This window comes from Rutidosis leptorrhynchoides, chromosome 4 (assembly GCF_046630445.1).
Source record: "Rutidosis leptorrhynchoides isolate AG116_Rl617_1_P2 chromosome 4, CSIRO_AGI_Rlap_v1, whole genome shotgun sequence".
Classification (NCBI taxonomy): domain Eukaryota; kingdom Viridiplantae; phylum Streptophyta; class Magnoliopsida; order Asterales; family Asteraceae; genus Rutidosis; species Rutidosis leptorrhynchoides.
The window spans coordinates 427,276,712-427,302,340 of NC_092336.1; positions in this window are offsets into that span (position 1 = coordinate 427,276,712).

Here is a 25,629-nt window from a genome sequence, read left to right on the forward strand (position 1 = left end):
TCGACTTAATCAATGGAGATGAGAAGAAGGCTATCCCTTCCACCCATCATATTGCCCTATTGGCAAAGAACCTGAAGCACTTACCGGCGAACGAGTCTGGAACACCATTTTCACCCTCATTTCCAGAATAGCTAGCAACGATTACATAATATCTACAATTATAAACCTTATTCATCTTCTTGTTCCAACCGCCAATCATCCCGGTGTAATAGAAGAAGTCAACGAGCTTCGCGCTCGAGTATTGGCTTTGGAGAATATGGTGCAAAACTTACAAGCACCAGCAACATCACCGATACCAACAGTGCCACCATCATCAGCAGCTGTACCACCAACAACACAAGCCTTAACATCACATGCCTCAACATCACGATCTATACCTCGAGCATAATCTTTGTTCTACATACTGTTCTACATCATTTATCTTCGATCTACATGGCGATTATGTAATCTCTAATGTTTTAGAGATTATTTACTCTCGTTCTAACCGTAAACCAAATGAGATTAAAATCATATTGACTCATTAAATCCATGATTACATCTGAAGAAAATATATATGTATATATATTTTCATAAAGATTGTAATTAAAAATTCTTTTGTACAAACGGTTAATGATGAAAATATTTTAACGGGTTGGTAATACCCGAGAAATATTTAGATTTCACATTAATATGTTACACTGTACATTTTTCAATTTTGATTCAACATTCATTAACTATCCTATTTGCATCCGCAAATATATGTATCTGTTCACCGAAGAACAATCATTTTCATTCAATTACATATTCTGATTTTGACAAATCAGAATCCAAGTCAAGATTTGACAAGTGGCATAATGAATAAAATAATGGACAAAATAAAATTGATTAGTAACCAATTAATTAACTACGTAAAAATTTAAATCTATACTAACAAAATTCTAGCTAACTGTTCCTATTTCCATTATGACTATTTCCTTATTACATATTATTTATTGTCATTTTAATTATCGCAATTAATTATCAAAATTTTAATACTCGCAATTTTATTTATCGTCATTTAAATACTGTTATTTATTTTACGCACTTAATATCGTCATTTAAATACTGTCTAATATACTAGTCTTGGTTAATCCCGAGACAATATAATATAATCTTGATTAATTAGATTATATATTGAACTATTAGACTATTGGACTACTAACATTGGACTAGTAACCTTGGACAATTAAAAAGTATTAAAAGAGTAGAAAATATTAATTATAACACACTTTGATTTAAAATATCGTTAATAAGTTACATCTTCTATAGTTAAACATTTCTTCAAGTTTGCCACTTGATTTCATCTTAAACATCATTTGTATCTTGATAATTACAATCTTCATTCAAACCCTTCAAACTCTTGAAAACACCTCGGATTGATTACCAATGATTCAGATATGAGAGTGCTGATGAAGCAGCAAAATTTATAGATGGTCCTAATGACCAGAAGCTTAATAATAAAGGATGGTGTGTTGAAAAGGCTCAGTTTTGGAACTAAAAAACGGATTGAGCAGACTATGAAGGAGGCTGTGGATAAATCACAAAATCTGTATTTACATAATCCATATGATTCAGTATCTGCTGAAATATTTAGCGAATACTTTGCTCCTTAATTATTCTAAATCCTTACGGAAAAGTTCTGCATCATCCTTTGATTCTAGATACTTTAAATTCTAAGATATTATCGTATCTTTCGTTATAAATATCTTCGATATTTCTGAAGATACCTTCATAAATATCTTTGTCCGAAAGTATTTATCTCTCTGCGCTATCTGTGTTACATCATAAAGGAAATTGTTTTAGTTTCTAAATTTCTATAATCTCCGAGTATAAATCATGAATGTACTTTAGAGTATGATGGGAATGGAAAACATAAGTTAGTATAATATAATGACGCTGGGCTAACGTGATTATATTATAGTAAGTCATGCTGAATTTCTAATGGAACGTGATGATGGTTCATAGACCTTACCCTCATCATGTGACATATTACACGACTCTTTCATTCTACTTAACCTCTAAATGTATTAAGGAAATTTTTCTTGATATTTCTATCTTTCCTTGATTCCAGCAGTTTGCTAATTTAATCATGCTATTACGTTTCCTTTCTGTTTAGAAGATTTTCTTTAAATTCCTTGAATTCCAAAAATCAACCCTGACTACGTCAAAAGTAAGACGAATCTTTATTTCATTCATTTCATTCTTTTGTGATAGCTTCACTCGTACTCTTCGCATAATCGAATTATCTTATTCATATTACTTAACAGTAATAAAACTCTATTTATCAACTCATATTCGTCATGAAAACATTCTTTTTGATAGCCATGACGACCTCTGTCAAATTTCGGGACGAAATTTCTATAACGGGTAGGTACTGTAATGACCCGGAAAATTTCGACTAATTTTAAACCAAACTCACGATACGATTTCATAATTCTGACACGATAAGCAAAGTCTGTAATGTTGAGTCTCAAAATTTTTGAACTGTTTTCTTAAATTCGTTTAACCTTCGACCACTTCCGATGATTCACGAATAATTAATTGTAAATGAATGTGTATATATATATATATATATATATATATATATATATATATATATATATATATATATATATATATATATAAAGTATACTAAAAATAAATATTAAATGATTATAATACTCGTTTGATGTTCCGATTAATATTAAACAAGTTAAAAACGAACTTATATGATTTTTAAAATAAACGGTGATCCAAAAATGAGTTATATAAATTATAGGCTTATTAAAAAAATGTATTTAGGAACTACTTGTTAAATTTTAAAACTTTTTATATTTTACCTAGAATCTAGCATGGACAGTTGATTTAATTTTTTTATTTAATAATTTTAAACAATTAATAACCGTTTTATAAAATAATGATTAGGATAAATATTTATAGTTAATTTAAGATATTGAATTTTTCTAAATATTTTTATCCGTTAGTGATTATCAATGGAGCACGAAATCTAGTGAAGGATAAGTTAAAACATTATTAGGGGCGGCTGTTCTGTTTATACACGGATGGAGTACTGTTTCCTTTTTAATTCAAACATGACATCCCATATTCTAATTTAAGTATTATATTAGTATTATATATTGCAAGTTAGTGAATTGCTTTCTTGACATCAAACATTATCACCCGTAATTATTGGCAATCTTCATGCCCATCACCACTTTAGATTATTACACTGTATATATTGCATATAACATATACATACATATAAACATGCACACGAGATATGTATATATATTCCATCAATACCATCATTCTTCACTCCATCCACCTTGACCATCATCTCCACCCTACACCACCCACATCACCGGTCACCACCAACGAGCCACCATAACCACCACCTTGGAAACCCATGTAACCCATCTTCTCCATATATATAGGATATATACATGATACATGAAAAACCCACAAACCATTTCCGGTTTACAACCATCAAACAACCATCACCCTTCGGTTATTGTTGGTGGCCAAAGCTTCACCTCACACCACCATCACCCTTCATCTCAACCACCTTTTACACTCCATTTAGCAATCGATCACCATGTATTCATCAAAAACCCGCCATTTTATTCCATCACTATTACTCGATCGAACTACTTTCTGTTCCCAAACCCCCATACCGATTATTATTTGTAGTCGATTATCAACCATCCTAATCACCACCTTCAACCATGATAACCATCACTACTACCACGATCAACTGAACTGCTACTACATCTAATTTTTTTTCTCTTGTTTCTATTTCGATCACAACAAACCCACTAGACGATCACCACCAACCACTAGTTGCATCTTCATTCAGCTGGTTTTCAGTTTCAATCTGGTGTTATGGTTGAATTATCTATCTATCTATCTATCTGTTTTTTTTCTCGCGATATGATCCTAGTTCGAACAGCCTGATACAGCGACTGCCTTTTGTTTCTGTTCAGTTTCAGACCTCAATCCAGCTGCAACCATTCTGCTAATCATCATCGTTGCATATTCGCTGCTATTGTTTTCCCCTTCTGATTCACTGTTATTTTCGACAAGACACTAAAACCCACCAACCACCAACGTTTATGTTCCTGTTAAACGAGTTGTAGATGATGATTAATAATGATGATGACGGATGAAGAAGAAGATGAATAGTAACGATTAAAATGATGTTAGGTTGATGATGATGTTGATAGGAGTTGATATGATGATAATTATGTATGATGATAGATGTTTATAATGATGATGATGGTACTTATGCCCAACAACCCAGGAACCACAGTTCAAAAAACTCCTGCAATTTCTCTTCGCTTCCTATTCGAAGTCATCAACCCATCACCATAACCATTCTTCCTCGCTACTATCTCGTTTATGTTTCCTATTTTCTTGATGACCAAAAACCCACAATAACTGGACTAATATTCGATACTTTCATTCCAAGTAATCATGGGCCGAGTTTTTCTTTTCTCACTAGGGCTTGTGGATCAGTTTAACGGGCATGTCAAGTTTGGGCCACATACTCACTGTTTCTGTTTCTAATTCTATTCTAGTAAATGAACGACTATGATGTTCATGAAGATAATGGTTATGCTATGACGAACTGATGATGTTATAATCATAAAAGATGATTATGGTTATGAAGTTGATTAGATGAAAATGATGATGATGTTATGATCATAGAAGATGGTTTAACTAAATGTTTGACAAAATAGACACAAATACTTAAAAAACATTCTACGGCTGAGTTATGATTACACCGAATATCACCCCTTTAGTCTGGTAACCTAAGAATTAGGGAACAGATTCCCTAATAGACGCGAATCCTAAAGATAGATCTATGGGCTTTGACAAACCCCAGTCAGAGAATTTGAACTGCTTTAGTACTTCGAATTTAGTTATACAACCGCCATCTTTAAAAGGAATGACCTGTTTGTAAGGTGTATGCAACCGTCATTTTTAAAAGGGATGACCTATTTGTATGCTGTTAGCATGCAGTTTGCGAAATGCCTGTATGCGGGGGATATTCTAGATGCATTTTGTTAATGTCGATTACCAGGTGTTTATTTCGTATGAATGATTTTATACACTTGCGAGTGTATGGTTATTTATAAATTAAAATCTTGTGGTCTATTAAATTTATTGAAAATCATTGTTTATGATAAACCTATGAACTTACCAACCTTTTGATTGACACTTTTAGCATGTTGATTCTCAGGTATTAAAGAAATCTTCCGCTGTGCATTTGCTCATTTTAAAGATATTACTTGGAGTTATTCATGGCATATTTCAAAAGACGTTGCATTCAAGTCATACGAGTTCATAAAGATTGTTATTAAATAAATGACAGATTAGTCATTCATAATTTGGGAAACGTAATTATATCATTGGTATATAATGGATGTATTTTAACATGGTATGCATACCTATTAACTTTCATTGAAATGAAAGTTTGTCTTTTAAAAATGAATGAAATGTTTACAAAACGTATCATATAGAGGTCAAATACCTCGCAATGAAATCAACTAATGTGAATCGTTTATAATCGGTATGAACGGGTCCTTTCAATTGGTATCAGAGCGTTGGTCTTAACGAACTAGGTCTTGTATTAGTGTGTCTAACTGATAGTTGATAAGATGCATTAGTGAGTCTGGACTTTGAACCTGTCTGCATGTCAAAAGTTTTGCTTATCAATTCTTGTCGGAAAATTACTTGCTTATCATTCTTAAGTCTAGAAACATCTTTCTGCATTTATTGCATAGATAGTGTATAGACAAATTCATATCTTAGTATATCTGTTACTATAAACTTTGTCTGACAGCTTCCGAAAATTCCTCCGTAACTTATGGAATTTGGTATTATATATACATATGCAAATTTTGTATTGAAGAATACTAATCTAAGTCCTATAATCTTCCTCATATCAAAAAATCATTTCCCTGCTCTATACGAGATGGATCCTGCAACCAGTTCCAGTTCCTCGGATTTAGACAGCTATTCCGATATGGATTTCCACTCGAGCTCCGAAAGCAGTGTAACCGGAATGGATCAACCAATTAGTCATCATCAATTCTGGATGAATTGGGGATGAGTTCGTAGTCGACTTAATCAATGGAGATGAGAAGAAGGCTATCCCTTCCACCCATCATATTGCCCTATTGGCAAAGAACCTGAAGCACTTACCGGCGAACCAGTCCGGAACACCATTTTCACCCTCATTTCCAGAATAGCTCCCAACGATTACATAATATCTACAATTCTAAACCTTATTCATCTGCTCGTTCCAAGCGCCAATCATCCCGGTGTAATAGAAGAAGTCAACGAGCTTCGCGCTTGAGTATTGGCTTTGGAGAATATGGTGCAAAACTTACAAGCACCAGCAACATCACCGGCACCAACAGTACCACCAGCATCAGCAACTGTACCACCAACAACACAAGCCTCAACATCACATGCCTCAACATCACGATCTATACCTCGAGCATAATCTTCGTTCTACATACTGTTCTACATACTGTTCTACATACTGTTCTACATACTGTTCTACATCATTTATCTTCGATCTACACGACGATTATGTAATCTCTAATGTTTTAGAGATTATTTACTCTCGTTCTAAACGTAAACCAAATGAGATTAATATCATATTGACTCATTAAATCCATGATTACATCTGAAGAAAATATATATGTATATATATTTTCATAAAGATTGTAATTAAAAATTCTTTTGTACAAACGGTTAATGGTGAAAATATTTTAACGGGTAGGTAATACCCGAGAAATATTTATATTTCACATTAATATGTTATACTGTATATTCTTCAATTATGATTCAACATTCATTAACTATCCTATTTGCATCCGCAAATATATGTATCCGTTCACCGAAGAACAATCGTTTTCATTCATTTACATATAGGGGAATGATTGGATCCCTTCTATATTTAATGCAAGTCGGCCCGATATCATGTTTAGTGTGTGCTTTGCGGATTCCGACCACGGAGGGTCAATGATAGATAGAAAGAGCACAAGTGGAGTATGTGCGTTCGTGGGTCTATGTTTAACATCATGGTTCTCAAGAAGCAAACATCCGTTGCATTGTCTACCACCGAAGTCGAATATGTAGCAATGAGAAGAGCATGCGCACAAGTGTTATGCTTCCTTGATTACGGTATCATCTCATCCGAAATACCCATATGATGTGATAATAAAAGTGCTATAGACCTATCTAAAATCAAATATTACACTCTAGGACTAAACACATAGACATTAGGCACCACTTCCTTCGTGACCACGTCCAAAATGGTAATATTGTGATAGATAAGGTAGAATCTGCTGAAAATATAGTTGACATATTCATTAAGCCCCTAAAAAAGGAAACCTTTAAGCTGCTTAGGAATGAGTTGGGAATGATGAAACATACTCCGTAAAATTTTCTGCAGTTCACGCACGGTCGAACTACGGTCGACCGTGTAGGCGACCGCCTGACATCTGACGAATTCTTTTGTCTTGTATGTACCCTCTTTAATATCCAAACAACTTTTCCACCAACCACATCTTTTTTTTTAAACCCCAACCACTGGATCTCTAGATTTTCTTTTGTCTTATTTTCAAAGTACTCTTCAAAGTGGTCCAAAATGTAGTGACCCGAACTTTTCCATGTTTATATATATTAATTGAGATTGATATTTACATGATTAAATGTTTCCAACATGTTAAGCAATCAAACTTGTTAAGACTTGATTAATTGAAATATGTTTCATATAGACAATTGACCACCCAAGTTGACCGGTGATTCACGAACGTTAAAACTTGTAAAAACTATATGATGACATATATATAGATATATATATAGTTAACATGATACTATGATAGGTAAACATATCATTAAGTATATTAACAATGAACTACATATGTAAAAACAAGACTACTAACTTAATGATTTTTAAACGAGACATATATGTAACGATTATCATTGTAAAGACATTTAATGTATATATATCATATTAAGAGATATTCATACATGATAATATCATGATAATATAATAATTTAAAATCTCATTTGATATTATAAACATTGGGTTAACAACATTTAACAAGATCGTTAACCTAAAGGTTTCAAAACAACACTTACATGTAACGACTAACGATGACTTAACGACTCAGTTAAAATGTATATACATGTAGTGTTTTAATATGTATTTATACACTTTTGAAAGACTTCAATACACTTATCAAAATACTTCTACTTAACAAAAATGCTTACAATTACATCCTCGTTCAGTTTCATCAACAATTCTACTCGTATGCACCCGTATTCGTACTCGTACAATACACAGCTTTTAGATGTATGTACTATTGGTATATACACTCCAATGATCAACTCTTAGCAGCCCATGTGAGTCACCTAACACATGTGGGAACCATCATTTGGCAACTAGCATGAAATATCTCATAAAATTACAAAAATATGAGTAATCATTCATGACTTATTTACATGAAAACAAAATTACATATCCTTTATATCTAATCCATACACCAACGACCAAAAACACCTACAAACACTTTCATTCTTCAATTTTCTTCATCTAATTGATCTCTCTCAAGTTCTATCTTCAAGTTCTAAGTGTTCTTCATATATTCTACAAGTTCTAGTTACATAAAATCAAGAATACTTTCAAGTTTGCTAGCTCACTTCCAATCTTGTAAGGTGATCATCCAACCTCAAGAAATATTTGTTTCTTACAGTAGGTTATCATTCTAATACAAGGTAATAATCATATTCAAACTTTGATTCAATTTCTATAACTATAACAATCTTATTTCAAGTGATGATCTTACTTGAACTTGTTTTCGTGTCATGATTCTGCTTCAAGAACTTCGAGCCATCCAAGGATCCATTGAAGCTAGATCCATTTTTCTATTTTCCAGTAGGTTTATCCAAGGAACTTAAGGTAGTAATGATGTTTATAACATCATTCGATTCATATATATAAAGCTATCTTATTCGAAGGTTTAAACTTGTAATCACTAGAACATAGTTTAGTTAATTCTAAACTTGTTCGCAAACAAAAGTTAATCCTTCTAACTTGACTTTTAAAATCAACTAAACACATGTTCTATATCTATATGATATGCTAAATTAATGATTTAAAACCTGGAAACACGAAAAACACCGTAAAATCGGATTTACGCCGTCGTAGTAACACCGCGGGCTGTTTTGGGTTAGTTAATTAAAAACTATGATAAACTTTGATTTAAAAGTTGTTATTCTGAGAAAATGATTTTTATTATGAACATGAAACTATATCCAAAAATTATGGTTAAACTCAAAGTGGAAGTATGTTTTCTAAAATGGTCATCTAGACGTCGTTCTTTCGACTGAAATGACTACCTTTACAAAAACGACTTGTAACTTATTTGTCCGACTATAAACCTATACTTTTTCTGGTTAGATTCATAAAATAGAGTTCAATATGAAACCATAGCAATTTGATTCACTCAAAACGGATTTAAAATGAAGAAGTTATGGGTAAAACAAGATTGGATAATTTTTCTCATTTTAGCTACGTGAAAATTGGTAACAAATCTATTCCAACCATAACTTAATCAACTTGTATTATATATTATGTAATCTTGAGATACCATAGACACGTATACAATGTTTCGACCTATCATGTTGACACATCTATATATATTTCGGAACAACCATAGACACTCTATATGTGAATGTTGGAGTTAGCTATACAGGGTTGAGGTTGATTCCAAAATATATATAGTTTGAGTTGTGATCAATACTGAGATACGTATACACTGGGTCGTGGATTGATTCAAGATAATATTTATCGATTTATTTATATACATCTAACTGTGGACAACTAGTTGTAGGTTACTAACGAGGACAGCTGACTTAATAAACTTAAAACATCAAAATATATTAAAAGTGTTGTAAATATATTTTGAACATACTTTGATAGATATGTATATATTGTTATAGGTTCGTGAATCAACCAGTGGCCAAGTCTTACTTCCCGACGAAGTAAAAATCTGTGAAAGTGAGTTATAGTCCCACTTTTAAAATCTAATATTTTTGGGATGAGAATACATGCAGGTTTTATAAATGATTTACAAAATAGACACAAGTACGTGAAACTACATTCTATGGTTGAATTATCGAAATCGAATATGCCCCTTTTTATTAAGTCTGGTAATCTAAGAATTAGGGAACAGACACCCTAATTGACGCTAATCCTAAAGATAGATCTATTGGGCTTAACAAACCCCATCCAAAGTACCGGATGCTTTAGTACTTCGAAATTTATATCATATCCGAAGGGTGTCCCGGAATGATGGGGATATTCTTATATATGCATCTTGTTAATGTCGGTTACCAGGTGTTCACCATATGAATGATTTTTATCTCTATGTATGGGATGTGTATTGAAATATGAAATCTTGTGGTCTATTATTATGATTTGATATATATAGGTTAAACCTATAACTCACCAACATTTTTGTTGACGTTTTAAGCATGTTTATTCTCAGGTGATTATTAAAAGCTTCCGCTGTCGCATACTTAAATAAGGACGAGATTTGGAGTCCATGCTTGTATGATATTATGTAAAAACTGCATTCAAGAAACTTATTTTGTTGTAACATATTTGTATTGTAAACCATTATGTAATGGTCGTGTGTAAACAGGATATCTTAGATTATCATTATTTGATAATCTACGTAAAGCTTTTTAAAACCTTTATCTATGAAATAAAGGTTATGGTTTGTTTTAAAAATGAATGCAGTCATTGAAAAACGTCTCATATAGAGGTCAAAACCTCGCAATGAAATCAATTAATATGGAACGTTTTTAATCAATAAGAACGGGACATTTCAGTTGGTATCAGAGCGTTGGTCTTAGAGAACCAGAAAATTTGCATTAGTGTGTCTTATCAAGTTTGTTAGGATACATTAGTGAGTCTGGACTTCGACCGTGTTTTCTTTAAAAATGATTGCTTAACATTTTTGTTGGAAACTATATATTTTTAACATATGAATATTATGTGATATATTAATCTCTTAACATGTTTGATATTATGTGATAGATGTCTACCTCTAGAACAAGTCCCATTGACTCACCTAATAATAATGAAGAGTCAAATGTAAATTGGAATGAATCGTGTACTGATTCACATGTTCCCGAAGAGGAACCGGAAGAAGAGTCGGAACCGGAAGAAGAATCGGAACCGGAAGAAGAATCGGAACCAGAAGAAGAAATAGAACCGGTGGGAGAAATAATAAAACGGTTAAGTAAAAGAGAATCCTCAACCAACCGACCAAGGTTAATTATGGTCAATGGTGTTTCCGCCAAGGAAGTAAAATATTGGGAGGATTACCAATTCTCCGATGAATCGGATTCCGACGAGAATTCCGATGATGTTATAGAAATTACCCCAACTGAATTTAAAAAGGCAAAAGAAAATAATAAGGGAAAGGGCATAAAAATAGAGAAATCTAATTCCAACCCCGATGAACTTTATATGTATCGTCAACCCCCGAAGTCCTTAAGTTGTAACAATGACCCGGGAATCTCTAAACCACCAGGTTTTTCTAAACCAATGTGGACAACGACGGCTCGTATTAGGGGAAAATCATATATCCCTAGAAACTTGGCAAAACGAACCAAAACCGAACAAGAAGAAACGAGCGAGTCGGAATAAGATAGTTATATTCGTGTGGTGTAATATATGTAATATAGTGTGCTTATGCTTTATGATATATGTAAAAATTGCTTGTATTAATAAGTATTTTTTTTATGAATCTAACTCTTGTCTATTTTACAGTATAAAGACACAAAATGGATAGACAACCCAATATTTTAAGAGACCTACCCGGAGACATGATTGATGAAATCTTGTCTAGAGTCGGTCAGAATTCCTCGGTACAACTATTTAAGGCGAGATCAGTTTGTAAGACATTCGAAGAACGTTCCAAGAATGCCTTGGTTTATAAAAGGCTTTCGTTCGGAAGATGGGGGATATCACATTGGGAAATCCATAAGTTACGATGTGTTTACTTTGACGCATATATTGCGGGGAACCCAAATGCTATTTTACGCAACTGGTTAAGAAATTATTTTGACTCAGTATATCCGAATATAGGACTTCGTGATTTAGAAAAAGCGGCTAACATGCAACATAAAGAAGCATGTTACGCTTACGGGTTAGTAATGTTCGCTTCTCACCAAAGTGAGAACAAGAACATCGGGCTACAACTATTAAACAAAACGTTCCCATAAGTGACGAAGTCAGTAATTGGGGTAAGAAATGAGGTTTTTAGGTTATTACGAGACTGTTGGTCATTACGTAACCCTCGTCCCTTTGACGACGTTACAACACGCTGTCTTATCAACGGCCATAACGGTTATGTTCCACAAGACCAAGGATGGGAAGTAGTCCTAGTAAAACCAGAATGCATGACTTGTTTCTGGACGTATGAATTACGTGTCTTTATTGCCTTTGCTGAACGACTTGTGTACTAGCTAGAATTATCTTCACAACTATCTTGTATCAAAGTTATTGTGTGCTATATTTCATGCTTTATGTAAAATAAGCGGTATTGTAAGTTTGTAAAATATTGTATAAAAGTTTGAACGCGAAATATTATTATAATCAGTTTTTCATATAGAATTGTAGTAGTTGAATTGTATATTAGCTACTAAGTATGAACTTAACGGGTAGGTACTACCCGAATTTAAACTTATAAAATGCTAATATGAAGAAAAAGCTTTTATAAATGAGTTCATATTATGCTACGAAATACTATTAACTACTCTTAATATTCTGTATGATTAACTTGTTCCATTTGACTATTTTGAAGGCAATGGCACCGACTACTCGACACACCGTGAATATGAATGAAGAGGAATTCCGTACTTTTCTAGCTTCAAACATAGCCGCAGTACAGGCTGCGCTACATACCAACAATAACCTTGGATCTAGCAGTACAGGAAATCGTGTAGGATGCACCTACAAAGAATTCACTGCCTGCAAACCTTTGGAATTTGATGGAACCGAAGGACCGATCGGATTGAAACGGTGGACCGAGAAGGTCGAATCGGTGTTTGCCATAAGTAAGTGTACTGAAGAGGACAAAGTAAAGTACGCTACACATACCTTCACAAGTTCTGCGTTAACATGGTGGAATACCTATCTAGAACAAGTGGGACAAGACGATGCGTACGCACTACCGTGGTCAGCATTCAAGCACTTGATGAACGAGAAGTACCGTCCCAGAACCGAGGTCAATAAGCTCAAGACAGAACTTAGAGGGTTACGAACCCAAGGATTTGATATTACCACGTACGAAAGACGATTCACAGAATTGTGCCTATTGTGTCCGGGAGCATTCGAAGATGAGGAAGAGAAGATCGACGCGTTTGTGAAAGGATTACCGGAAAGAATCCAAGAAGATATAAGTTCACACGAGCCCGCCTGCATACAACAGGCATGTAGAATGGCTCACAAACTAGTGAACCAGATTGAAGAAAGAATTAAAGAACAGACTGCTGAAGAGGCCAATGTGAAGCAAGTCAAAAGAAAGTGGGAGGAAAACGGTGATAAGAATCACCAATAAAACAACAACAGCAATCGCAACAATTATCCCAACAATCGCAACATCAATCGCAACTACAACAAACGGCCCAACAACAACAACAACAACAACAACAACAACAACAACAGCAACAACAACTACAACAATCATCTCAACAACAATAATAACCGCAACAACAACAACAACAATCAGAAGCAGCTATGCCAAAGGTGTGAAAAGTATCACTCGGGGTTCTGCACCAAATTTTGCAACAAGTGTAAAAGAAATGGTCATAGCGCGGCGAAGTGTGAGGTCTACGGACCAGGGGTTAATAGAACGAAAGGAACAAATGGTGTCGGAACGAGTAATGGCGGAGCAAGTAGTGTCGGAGCAAGTTATGCCAATGTAGTTTGTTATAAATGTGGAAAACCGGGCCACATTATTAGAAATTTCCCGAACCAGGAGAACACGAATGGACAAGGCCGCGGAAGAGTTTTCAATATTAATGCGGCAGAGGCACAGGAAGACCCGGAGCTTGTTACGGGTACGTTTCTTATTGACAATAAATCTGCTTACGTTTTATTCGATTCGGGTGCGGATAGAAGCTATATGAGTAGAGATTTTTGTGCTAAATTAAGTTGTCCATTGACGCCTTTGGATAGTAAATTTTTACTCGAATTAGCAAATGGTAAATTAATTTCAGCAGATAATATATGTCGGAATCGAGAAATTAAACTGGTTAGCGAAACATTTAAGATTGATTTGATACCAGTAGAGTTAGGGAGTTTTGATGTGATAATCGGTATGGACTGGTTGAAAGAAGTGAAAGCAGAGATTGTTTGTTACAAAAATGCAATTCGCATTATACGAGAAAAAGGAAAACCCTTAATGGTGTACGGAGAAAAGGGCAACACGAAGCTACATCTTATTAGTAATTTGAAGGCACAAAAACTAATAAGAAAAGGTTGCTATGCTGTTCTAGCATACGTCGAGAAAGTACAAACTGAAGAAAAGAGCATCAATGATGTTCCCATTGCAAAAGAATTTCCCGATGTATTTCCGAAAGAATTACCGGGATTACCCCTACATCGATCCGTTGAATTTCAAATAGATCTTGTACCAGGAGCTGTACCAATAGCACGTGCTCCTTACAGACTCGCACCCAACGAGATGAAAGAACTGCAAAGCCAATTACAAGAACTTTTAGAGCGTGGTTTCATTCGACCAAGCACATCACCGTGGGGAGCTCCTGTTTTGTTTGTCAAGAAGAAAGATGGTACATTCAGGTTGTGTATCGACAACCGAGAGTTGAACAAACTTACCATCAAGAACCGCTACCCACTACCTAGAATCGACGACTTATTTGATCAACTACAAGGCTCGTCTGTTTATTCAAAGATTGACTTACGTTCCGGGTATCATCAAATGCGGGTGAAAGAAGATGATATTCCAAAGACTGCTTTCAGAACACGTTACGGTCATTACGAGTTTATGGTCATGCCGTTTGGTTTAACTAATGCACCAGCTGTGTTCATGGACCTTATGAACCGAGTGTGTGGACCATACCTTGACAAGTTTGTCATTGTTTTCATTGATGACATACTTATTTACTCAAAGAATGACCAAGAACACGGTGAACATTTGAGAAAGGTGTTAGAAGTATTGAGGAAGGAAGAATTGTACGCTAAGTTTTCAAAGTGTGCATTTTGGTTGGAAGAAGTTCAATTCCTCGGTCACATAGTGAACAAAGAAGGTATTAAGGTAGATCCGGCAAAGATAGAAACTGTTGAAAAGTGGGAAACCCCGAAAACTCCGAAACACATACGCCAGTTTTTAGGACTAGCTGGTTACTACAGAAGGTTCATCCAAGACTTTTCCAGAATAGCAAAACCCTTGACTGCATTAACGCATAAAGGGAAGAAATTTGAATGGAATGATGAACAAGAGAAAGCGTTTCAGTTATTGAAGAAAAAGCTAACTACGGCACCTATATTGTCATTGTCTGAAGGGAATGATGATTTTGTGATTTATTGTGACGCATCAAAGCAAGGTCTCGGTTGTGTATTAATGCAACGAACGGAGGTGATTGCTTATGCGTCTAGACAATTGAAGATTCACGAACAAAATTATACGACGCATGATTTGGAATTAGGCGCGGTTGTTTTTGCATTAAAGACTTGGAGGCACTACTTATATGGGGTCAAAAGTATTATATATACCGACCACAAAAGTCTTCAACACATATTTAATCAGAAACAACTGAATATGAGGCAGCGTAGGTGGATTGAATTGTTGAATGATTACGACTTTGAGATTCGTTACCACCCGGGAAAGGCAAATGTGGTAGCCGATGCCTTGAGCAGGAAGGACAGAGAACCCATTCGAGTAAAATCTATGAATATAATGATTCATAATAACCTTACTACTCAAATAAAGGAGGCGCAACAAGGAGTTTTAAAAGAGGGAAATTTAAAGGATGAAATACCCAAAGGATCGGAGAAGCATCTTAATATTCGGGAAGACGGAACCCGGTATAGGGCTGAAAGGATTTGGGTACCAAAATTTGGAGATATGAGAGAAATGGTACTTAGAGAAGCTCATAAAACCAGATACTCAATACATCCTGGAACGGGGAAGATGTACAAGGATCTCAAGAAACATTTTTGGTGGCCGGGTATGAAAGCCGATGTTGCTAAATACGTAGGAGAGTGTTTGACGTGTTCTAAGGTCAAAGCTGAGCATCAGAAACCATCAGGTCTACTTCAACAACCCGAAATCTCGGAATGGAAATGGGAAAACATTACCATGGATTTCATCACTAAATTGCCAAGGACTGCAAGTGGTTTTGATACTAGTTGGGTAATAGTTGATCGTCTCACCAAGTCAGCACACTTCCTGCCAATAAGAGAAGATGACAAGATGGAGAAGTTAGCACGATTGTATTTGAAGGAAGTCGTCTCCAGACATGGAATACCAATCTCTATTATCTCTGATAGGGATGGCAGATTTATTTCAAGATTCTGGCAGACATTACAGCAAGCATTAGGAACTCGTCTAGACATGAGTACTGCCTATCATCCACAAACTGATGGGCAGAGCGAAAGGACGATACAAACGCTTGAAGACATGCTACGAGCATGTGTTATTGATTTCGGAAACAGTTGGGATCGACATCTACCGTTAGCAGAATTTTCCTACAACAACAGCTACCATTCAAGCATTGAGATGGCGCCGTTTGAAGCACTTTATGGTAGAAAGTGCAGGTCTCCAATTTTTTGGAGTGAAGTGGGGGATAGACAGATTACGGGTCCGGAGATTATACAAGAAACTACCGAGAAGATCATCCAAATTCAACAACGGTTGAAAACCGCCCAAAGTCGACAAAAGAGCTACGCTGACATTAAAATAAAAGATATAGAATTTGAAATTGGAGAGATGGTCATGCTTAAAGTTGCACCTTGGAAAGGCGTTGTTCGATTTGGTAAACGAGGGAAATTAAATCCAAGGTATATTGGACCATTCAAGATTATTGATCGTGTCGGACCAGTAGCTTACCGACTTGAGTTACCTCAACAACTCGCGACTGTACATAACACTTTCCACGTCTCGAATTTGAAGAAATGTTTTGCTAAAGAAGATCTCACTATTCCGTTAGATGAAATCCAAATCAACGAAAAACTTCAATTCATCGAAGAACCCGTCGAAATAATGGATCGTGAGGTTGAAAGACTTAAGCAAAACAAGATACCAATTGTTAAGGTTCGATGGAATGCTCGTAGAGGACCCGAGTTCACCTGGGAGTGTGAAGATCAGATGAAGAAGAAATACCCGCATCTATTTCCAGAAGATTCGTCAACACCTTCAACAGCTTAAAATTTCGGGACGAAATTTATTTAACGGGTAGGTACTGTAGTGACCCGAACTTTTCCATGTTTATATATATTAATTGAGATTGATATTTACATGATTAAATGTTTCCAACATGTTAAGCAATCAAACTTGTTAAGACTTGATTAATTGAAATATGTTTCATATAGACAATTGACCACCCAAGTTGACCGGTGATTCACGAACGTTAAAACTTGTAAAAACTATATGATGACATATATATAGATATATATATAGTTAACATGATACTATGATAGGTAAACATATCATTAAGTATATTAACAATGAACTACATATGTAAAAACAAGACTACTAACTTAATGATTTTTAAACGAGACATATATGTAACGATTATCGTTGTAAAGACATTTAATGTATATATATCATATTAAGAGATATTCATACATGATAATATCATGATAATATAATAATTTAAAATCTCATTTGATATTATAAACATTGGGTTAACAACATTTAACAAGATCGTTAACCTAAAGGTTTCAAAACAACACTTACATGTAACGACTAACGATGACTTAACGACTCAGTTAAAATGTATATACATGTAGTGTTTTAATATGTATTTATACACTTTTGAAAGACTTCAATACACTTATCAAAATACTTCTACTTAACAAAAATGCTTACAATTACATCCTCGTTCAGTTTCATCAACAATTCTACTCGTATGCACCCGTATTCGTACTCGTACAATACACAGCTTTTAGATGTATGTACTATTGGTATATACACTCCAATGATCAGCTCTTAGCAGCCCATGTGAGTCACCTAACACATGTGGGAACCATCATTTGGCAACTAGCATGAAATATCTCATAAAATTACAAAAATATGAGTAATCATTCATGACTTATTTACATGAAAACAAAATTACATATCCTTTATATCTAATCCATACACCAATGACCAAAAACACCTACAAACACTTTAATTCTTCAATTTTATTCATCTAATTGATCTCTCTCAAGTTCTATCTTCAAGTTCTAAGTGTTCTTCATATATTCTACAAGTTCTAGTTACATAAAATCAAGAATACTTTCAAGTTTGCTAGCTCACTTCCAATCTTGTAAGGTGATCATCCAACCTCAAGAAATATTTGTTTCTTACAGTAGGTTATCATTCTAATACAAGGTAATAATCATATTCAAACTTTGATTCAATTTCTATAACTATAACAATCTTATTTCAAGTGATGATCTTACTTGAACTTGTTTTCGTGTCATGATTCTGCTTCAAGAACTTCGAGCCATCCAAGGATCCATTGAAGCTAGATCCATTTTTCTCTTTTCCAGTAGGTTTATCCACGGAACTTAAGGTAGTAATGATGTTCATAACATCATTCGATTCATATATATAAAGCTATCTTATTCGAAGGTTTAAACTTGTAATCACTAGAACATAGTTTAGTTAATTCTAAACTTGTTCGCAAACAAAAGTTAATCCTTCTAACTTGACTTTTAAAATCAACTAAACACATGTTCTATATCTATATGATATGCTAACTTAATGATTTAAAACCTGGAAACACGAAAAATACCGTAAAATCGGATTTACGCCGTCGTAGTAACACCGCGGGCTGTTTTGGGTTAGTTAATTAAAAACTATGATAAACTTTGATTTAAAAGTTGTTATTCTGAGAAAATGATTTTTATTATGAACATGAAACTATATCCAAAAATTATGGTTAAACTCAAAGTGGAAGTATGTTTTCTAAAATGGTCATCTAGACGTCGTTCTTTCGACTGAAATGACTACCTTTACAAAAACGACTTGTAACTTATTTTTCCGACTATAAACCTGTACTTTTTCTGGTTAGATTCATAAAATAGAGTTCAATATGAAACCATAGCAATTTGATTCACTCAAAACGGATTTAAAATGAAGAAGTTATGGGTAAAACAAGATTGGATAATTTTTCTCATTTTAGCTACGTGAAAATTGGTAACAAATCTATTCCAACCATAACTTAATCAACTTGTATTATATATTATGTAATCTTGAGATACCATAGACACGTATACAATGTTTCGACCTATCATGTCGACACATCTATATATATTTCGGAACAACCATAGACACTCTATATGTGAATGTTGGAGTTAGCTATACAGGGTTGAGGTTGATTCCAAAATATATATAGTTTGAGTTGTGATCAATACTGAGATACGTATACACTGGGTCGTGGATTGATTCAAGATAATATTTATCGATTTATTTCTGTACATCTAACTGTGGACAACTAGTTGTAGGTTACTAACGAGGACAGCTGACTTAATAAACTTAAAACATCAAAATATATTAAAAGTGTTGTAAATATATTTTGAACATACTTTGATATATATGTATATATTGTTATAGGTTCGTGAATCAACCAGTGGCCAAGTCTTACTTCCCGACGAAGTAAAAATCTGTGAAAGTGAGTTATAGTCCCACTTTTAAAATCTAATATTTTTGGGATGAGAATACATGCAGGTTTTATAAATGATTTACAAAATAGACACAAGTACGTGAAACTACATTCTATGGTTGAATTATCGAAATCGAATATGCCCCTTTTTATTAAGTCTGGTAATCTAAGAATTAGGGAACAGACACCCTAATTGACGCGAATCCTAAAGATAGATCTATTGTGCCTAACAAACCCCATCCAAAGTACCGGATGCTTTAGTACTTCGAAATTTATATCATATCCGAAGGGTGTCCCGGAATGATGGGGATATTCTTATATATGCATCTTGTTAATGTCGGTTACCAGGTGTTCACCATATGAATGATTTTTATCTCTATGTATGGGATGTGTATTGAAATATGAAATCTTGTGGTCTATTATTATGATTTGATATATATAGGTTAAACCTATAACTCACCAACATTTTTGTTGACGTTTTAAGCATGTTTATTCTCAGGTGATTATTAAAAGCTTCCGCTGTCGCATACATAAATAAGGACGAGATTTGGAGTCCATGCTTGTATGATATTATGTAAAAACTGCATTCAAGAAACTTATTTTGTTGTAACATATTTGTATTGTAAACCATTATGTAATGGTCGTGTGTAAACAGGATATCTTAGATTATCATTATTTGATAATCTACGTAAAGCTTTTTAAAACCTTTATCTATGAAATAAAGGTTATGGTTTGTTTTAAAAATGAATGCAGTCTTTGAAAAACGTCTCATATAGAGGTCAAAACCTCGCAACGAAATCAATTAATATGGAACGTTTTTAATCAATAAGAACGGGACATTTCACAAAACTCTTTCAATTTTCTTCAAGGTAAGCTTTAAAAATTTCCTTTAATTTTGTTTAATTATGCAAGAGTTTTTCCAAACTAATAGGAACACTTGTTTTCTAGCATAAATTCTTCTAATCATGTGAGTAAAAATTGTTATGGAAAAATTACTTATCAAATGTGCAATGAAAGTGTTTTCTTGAATAAATCTCACATATGTTTTAAAATCTTAAAAAAAAAAACCCATTTATGCACACACATATGTTTGAACAAGCCATTATGATACTTGTCAATCTCATGACTTTTATCTATACATGGTAAACATAAAGCAAAATGATGAAACTTGTCTAAATTTTTAAAAGAAATGGCACAACTTACTTTTAATTTTTTTTAAATGAGTCTAGACAAGGACTAATCCACACATGTTTAGCATATAGTTTTTCAAAAATATGTAATAAACTTGAATGTTTTGCTAAAAATGTTATTTTCCTAGGAAATAACCAACACTCGAAATCAACGAATTACAAACAACAAGCAACACATTGAAACTAGGACACTTCATGAAGAGCATGTTGTTCATCATACCGAATTTCCCTAACTAACTGAACTCTTCACTCAAAACAACTGCTTCTCATTCCTTGAGTTTGATCAAGTCATTTATCCAACATTGATTAGGGAATTTTATGCTCATCTTGATCTTTCACATCCCGACCAAGTTGCATTTCGACTCTTCAATACACCCTACACTTGGTCTCTTGAACAATTCGCAATCGTTATGGCTATTCCATCTAATGGGCGTTCCTTCTATACTCCTTCTATCGATCTAAGATCTCTTAACCCTACATTTCCTTTACAACCTATCTTAGATCTCATTACCATTCTTGGAGCACCACGAAATCTCATCCAACGACTTCGTATTCAAGATGACGAAATATGCCATGATCTTCAACTCCTATTAAACGTCACTCGAAACAACGTCTACTGTAGGGAACCTACCGCCACTCATGTGTCAGGAACCAAAGTTGTTATCATGTGGTCTCTTCTTACTCATGAGCCCATAAATCTCGCTTATCTCATGACTCAACGAATGGGTTACCTTCGAGAACTAGGAAGTCGCCCTCTTCCATACTCAAACCATCTCAATCGACTTTTCCAATTTGTTAGTGCCATTACCCCATCTCAAAGTCCTCAACCCGTGTCCACAATTCCTATCACCTATTGGGTAGCACATCCGGTCGTCGTTATCTTCTCCAACAATGAAGGCTCAACTATCTCCGATGCATTTAGCACCAATGACATTTATCATTGAACTATTAATGTTGGTTAAGATTAGGTTTAAGGGCAGGTAGATGCAACACTTGTCCTAAAAATTAAAACTTGTTGTGTACTAATTATTGTCATGTACTTGTTATGATTATTATGTTTGTTGCTCTTTTACTTTTGATATTGGTTCAAGGGGGAGCCATACTATTGATACGCATGACCAATTGATAAGCTTGTACAATTTAAGAGGGATCGTTACTCTAGGGCGCGCTTAGTTCGAAGGGGAGCTAACCTTTTTGCTTCGACAAAAGGGGCAGAAAGTGTAAGGTAAGTGATGTTAACACTTATGTCGGCTTACATAACTAAACACTTACTCATATGTTTGTTATCATCAAAATGGGGGGGAATGTTGGTTAAATATCCAATTGTAATATTCAAAAGTTAATCACTTTGTTTTGATGATGACACAAAAGAAATAAGTGCTTGATCATAGGTAAGACGGCATGAGTTCATAAGCCTACACTATCTCTAGCAAAAGACCAATACATAAATAATTAACTTGGTTAAATTGATATACGGCTGCACCACGGTCGACCGTGAGTCTGACCGTGGATGCCCTGTACCAACGGCTGCAATTCATTTTCAAAACTATTATCTACGGTCAACCTCACGGAAGAACGTAGATCGACCGCAGATCTCTCCGTAACCAAATTCATCCACTTTGAGATAGACCACTTTGAGGTATCTATAATTAACAAAACCTTTTTAAACATACTTATAATAGTTTCCTTCTTAGAATTCAAAAGAGTTTTGAACCAAAAGATGTTAATTTCTACTAATCACACCTAATGACATCTTAATGACATTTTAAGCTCAAATAAGATTTAATACAAAAGTATTTTACTTTTTTACTTGTTATAATATGCCATTCAAATACATACTAATGATGATCATTAAAAGCCCCAACAAAAGAGTTGCTCTCCCATAACTTTTATGTATCATTTTTATGCATGTATTATTATGAACTAGTAAGTTATTGATGTAATAATCTCCAAGTAAGTTCTAATTAGATTCAAACTAGTTCATTTGAGATGCAACAAGATTCTAAAGGACAAAATGCTTCCATTAGCAAAGTGACAAGTAATTAAGAAAGGTTGATGAAGTTTTGGAAGATAATGTTTTGTCAAGAGACAAAATTCTGCAATTACCTTATTAAGTAATCAATGACAAATGGTCAAAGCTTGAAGACTTTCTTCTTTTACGGACATGTCAACTTCTACACTTATGTCCAAAACAAAAGGGGTAATGGGTATAATTTCAGAGATAATTGGCTTTTAGTTGCAGATATTCAACAAAGGAAAATGACAATTTTCAAAGGACAAAAATGGCTATAAGAATCAGATGTCAGAGGTACATGGTCGAACCACGGTCGACCGTGCAGTGAGCCGTACAGCTTCCAGACAGATTTCTCTTTCCTATAAAAGCCAAACCTTGGAGCATTTGAAGACTCACCTCTTGCACTCATATTTTCTTATACTAACTGATATCATTCTTATAATTCATTGTAATCTTTTAGATTGATTCTAGCAAGAGTACTTGTAAGCTTAAGTTGTAAAATTAATTTGTAAACTATCTTCTTAAAGAGATCTAGAAGGTTGTTGTGTTTTCACTAGGATAGTGCATTAGGATCTTGTGGCAAGAGCTTTAGGTGGTTGTGAAGTCTTCAAAGGGACGTAAGGGTTCACAAGTTGCGACTTATCGAAGTAATGGTGTTGTATTCAGACACTCCACCGAGTTTGGAGTCTCATAGTGAAGAAAAATCTCAATTCGTAGAATTGGGGAGTGGATTAAGGAAGATTAGTTAACATCTTCCCGAACCACTATATATCGTTGTGTTTGTTTTCTCTTCCCTTATCTCTTTGATTACATATACACTTACATATATTTTATATGTATTGTTTGAGGATAAACATTTCAAATCACACTATATCAAGTTCAAGTTTAAGAAAACGTAAAGAAATTTTTTAAAAATCGACTAAGTAACTATTCACCACCCCTCTTGTTACTTACACATCCAATCGGATTGAACCTTTCAAGCACCGGCAAGTTTTTGAGTTTCTCTTCACTGACAAAGAGTTTATACGCTTGTTCTTCCAACCAACAACCCTGAAGCACTTTTTCTTTTTGAGGCTCACTGAGATTGATTTGTAGCTCCTTGTGCCTGTTGAATTCTCCATGTTGAAGTTCGATCGATGTGGATTGGTCGGGAGTTGGTTGTACAGTGGCTTTGGGAAATCTAGGAGCAGGTTCACCAGTATTTTCTTGAGTTACGAAACGATCAAATTAATCCAGTTCATTATCATCAGGAGCCTCCAAGTTCACATAGTTGGTTTGATTTTGGGATTCACAGTTCTGAAGTACTCTTCTTCTTCTTCTTTTTCGATTTTGGGAATTAACAGCCGAGGTGCGGGTGTGGTGCTTGTTTCAGTTTCAGGGCCGGTATAAACAACCATTGGTATAGTGGTTTCAGTAGAGGTAACCAATGTATCAGGAGTTTCAAGAGCAGATGAAACAATTATTTTAGGAATTTCAGGTTCTTCTTCTTCTTTGAATTCAATATATGTTATTTCATCAAAGTCATCATCATCGTCATCAGAATTGATTATAATCACAGTGAATCCTTCAGGAGCTGCTTCCTCTTCTTCAACAACATGTTCTACCAATTCTATCGCCCCTTCCGGTATAGTAGAGTCATCAACTACTTCTTTCCCTTTTCGAGAAGAGCTGGGTTGGCTTTATGATAGACTCGTACTTTGAATAGCATCCACTGATGAGCTTCCTCAGATATTCTCCCCCTCACGTTGACCGCTGGTACTGGGTCATCATGTCTCCTAGAGGGAGATGGTGCGTCAGTATGACAAGTAGTGAGTTCAAGAACTGATGGGTAATTCTGAATCAGTTGTAAAGAGTTGAGTAAGCCGAGTATGGCTTTTCTGATGAAATCATCTGGTGCTAAAGTGACTGAAAGAAGTTGAGCGTGAAATTCTTTCACTCTTTGATGATAAGCAATATTTGGTTGTAGTGATGTAGACTGAGTGGGTGGTGGTGATGGTATGATTGGTGGTGGGACTGGAGGTTGTGATACATTCAGATCAAGAGGTGATGATGTAAACTGTGGTGGAGATAGAGGAACATCTCGAGTTTCTTGAAGAAACTCAGTTGTCACCACTGTTGAACTTGAGGGCTCAACAATGAGGCCTAGTGTAACAGGACTTCTAAGAGATCTTAGAGTGACGATTTTCGGTGTTGTACTCGCCTCTACACTTGTTGTTGCAGTCTGAGCTATAGATACTGTTCGTTCGGTATAGGACTGCACCAAATTCCTACGAGCACTAGACTCATTTTCAAATTGTATTTGGTGAATCTCTTCTAAGGTCACCGACTCTAACTCATATGAAGCATATGTGTGAGCATCTGAGTGGCTTCCTAAGTCTAGAGTTGGTGGAGGGCTAACGTTTTCTTTTTGCCATTTCCCACTCCCCGTTCGCTCAGCCTCTCTTGATTTTTCAACCCCTCCCTCATTTCCAGCCTTATCACTCCTTTAAAGATCGAGAA